The sequence below is a fragment of the Limulus polyphemus genome, unplaced genomic scaffold (assembly GCF_000517525.1).
Source record: "Limulus polyphemus unplaced genomic scaffold, Limulus_polyphemus-2.1.2 Scaffold814, whole genome shotgun sequence".
NCBI lineage: Eukaryota > Metazoa > Arthropoda > Merostomata > Xiphosura > Limulidae > Limulus > Limulus polyphemus.
In genome coordinates, this window is record NW_013666424.1 from 419,471 (window position 1) to 422,906 (window position 3,436).

Consider the following 3,436-nt stretch of genomic DNA (forward strand, 5'->3'; position numbering starts at 1 on the left):
TTCAATATTCCGCATGGCTGGTAAAATTTCTAATCACAATAAATGAAGTGGATGTGTTAAAAACAGAATTATACACTAAAATTATTATTTCCTATTAATGTTAAATATTATGGCAACATAATTATACTATATTCGGTAAAATATAATAACTATTTCTTAAATTAAATTGCATATCAAAGATCATATGTCTTGACATGTAAAAGAACGGTATATTATGTTAAGACAATAAGAGATAATATTTATACAAAAACTAAATTTATTTAGTCTTTCTTATACGTCTAGGTGTTTCATTGAAATTGAACTAATAAGGCTAAAACAATCCCTAGTGATTACAGACATATAAGTCTAATCAGTTGCTTTGCCAAATTTTTGAAAGAACAGTTAATAATAGAATAATAATAGAACAATAGAATAACACTTTCTTCCACTCAAATGTTTTTATGTTTGTAGCCGTGGTGTAATCTACGTCAAATTATAACCAATCTTGAATAAACTCAGTTTATCATCTTCCATAGGAAAAAATATTAAAAATACAAGCTATAACTGAAACTAATTGGCTTATCTGCGCTTACGAGTAAAAATATTTTTAATTGAAAGAGCACATAATCTATTCAATTTAGAAGAGTAGTACCAGGATAAATGTAATTAGAATAATTAAATCTAAGTTTATCGGCTGTAGCTGTAAAATTATATTAAACATAGAATTGTTTGTTTGTAATTAAGCACAAAGCTACACAACGGGCTATCTGTGCTCTGCCCACCACGGGTATCGAAACCCGGTTTCTAGCGTTGTAAGTCCACAGACATTCCGCTGTGCCATTGGGGGGCTAAACATAGAAAGGTTAGGAAAAAGATATTATATGTATATCGAGTTAAATGAACAGGATTCATTACTGGTCATTGTTGTAATATTTCTCCTAATAGATTTTGCAGGAATTTTATTTTTTGTTTGTAGTTAAGCACAAAGCTACACAAAGGGCTATCTGTGCTCTGTCCACCACGGGTATCGAAACCCGGATTCTAGCGTTGTAACTCCACAGACATACCGCTGGGCCACTGGAGGGCATTGCAGGAAAATATAGATGTCAATAGCTGAATATCTAATATTTTCATGCTATGTATGGAAAGCGTATCCGTCGTACATATTAATATTATATACAAAATTTTGTGTTCCTGTTGCGTATGTGGAAACAATATTATTTCCAAAACATGAAAATACTGTTTCAACAAAAGCAAACCTTTAGGTGAGAGTGAAAATTAGTGTTATAAACCTTTCTTTTCCGTAAAAATTCACTAACTAAACACACATTTTAGTTTTTCCAACAGAGGAATAGAAAACAGCTCTACTAATCTTTCCCACGTAAACTTTATTCTACTATTGCCCTGATTGTTTTCCTCTAGTTCTACTAAAGTTTTAATACATTATGAATATACCACTCATGAGAATGATCTTATCACTTTTCGAAAACGGTATAATGTGCCTGAGTGAGTGTAATTCTTATTATTTTGTTGTTGAAATATGTTAATATCTATTGCCAAAGAAGATATAAATCGTTAGATATATTTATTATCCAGTTTTTAACTGAAAGTTGCCTCAGTTGTGTGATCGATTAGGCTGCCATCTGTTAGTGACAAAAGTAGACTTCATGCAAAAAAGGAATAAAAAAAAATTAATGTTCTTTAAATACTTTATAAAAGTGAAGAATTGTTTGTAAATTAAAGAATTTCAAGTTTTTATGACTTAAAAGTAACAAAAATTGGTATAATTTCACATAGTATAAATTAATTCACAATGTATGAGTGAGATCATAAGATATGCCATTTTTAAGAACTTGAAAGTAAAATATTTTCAGAAATTACTTTTATATTTTACTTTGTTTTACATTTTTCTTTAACACAAAATATATTGGATCTCTAGAATACAGCTATTATGTGTTTATATCATTGAAACTATTTCTTTGAAACAGACTAAAAATAATTTAAAATCCAAGGCTTACTAACTACTACATAAACAAGTTGCATAATATTTTATTTCGCTTTCCAGTGTGTTATGAAATCCTAATACTGTTTTTGTTTTTGGATGCGAATATGAGATTTTCCAAGTTAAAACAAAACGAGTATAAAAATCCTTGTATAGTTACTTATTCTTATAAATCATTGAGCCACGAGTAGCCTATTAGTTAATGTGCTGAACTATGAGTCTGAGGGTCCAAAGTTTGTGTTTTCTTGTCGCAGAAACACCGACGGTAGTTTGTGGTCGTGGGTTTGTTATATTCTATAACAGTAGCCTAAGACTTGGCGGTAGGTGCTGTTGACTAGTTTCCTTCCCTGTAGCCATTCACTTTAAAATTAGGGACGGCTAACGTTCTTTAAGCGAATTTTTGAATCAAACAATATAAACGATTAATTTTTATAGCTGACAAAATCCATTCAAGAAATTTAATACCAACTGATATAAACAGAAATGTCGTAAAAAATGTGTCCTAATTTCGAAGTTTGAATTTATATACTGGTTTCGAAATACAGTATAATAATCTTTTTGTCCTTTATTTTGATTTTATGATCTCTTTTGTAGTTGAAAAGTTATTCCTGATTTATTATTGGAATTTAATCTCATACAAAGTGGATATTAAAAGTTGTTATCTTTTCTACTTTTGTTACAGTTTTCTAAAAACTGGACCTGCCAGTAGACCAGCAATAAGCTCACCTCTAAAATCCTTGGTTCGATTTCCCATGGTAAACAGAGCACAGATACCTTGCTGTATAGCTGTGGCCTAAGACAAACAAGCTCCCAAAATTTAAATTTATAATTCATCGGAAAAGTCTTGATATGAAATAAATAAATAACTTGACTTCCTTTGTGAAAGTGAATGAAAGTAAGTGGTATACGGTTAAACAAAGGGGTTCTACCTTCTTATTATATATACTAGTTTCACTATTGTATGTTGGTCAAGGGAGCTACTCAGGTCCTCTATCCTGAATTACGTACTAAACTGTATCATTAAACTAAGGTGTCAGATGCACTTTCTTGTGTTTTGTTTGTAGTTAAGCACAAAACTATACAAAGGGCTATCTGTGCTCTGCCCACTACGGGTATCGAAACCCGGTTTCTAGGGTTGTAAGTCTGCAGACATACCGCTATGCCACTGGGGGCATCTTATGCTAAACATTACTGTAAAATGAGGCATAATGTATAAAACAGACAGTGATATTATTGACAAGTTAGGCGATATTTCAAGAGTACAACATGCCTTATTTTGCAGGAAGAGTGACTGTCAGTCACGTGGGTAATGTTTGCGTTCTGAGAGCTTTGAAACCAAGAAATATTTGATGGAGAAAACTCCAAGTTTTGAGAATAACAGGTTGTTAATTGATAAGTTGTTGATTCCGTTCAAAATGAGATCGCCAGTTTTGTTTTCTAAGCGAAAAAACTGAG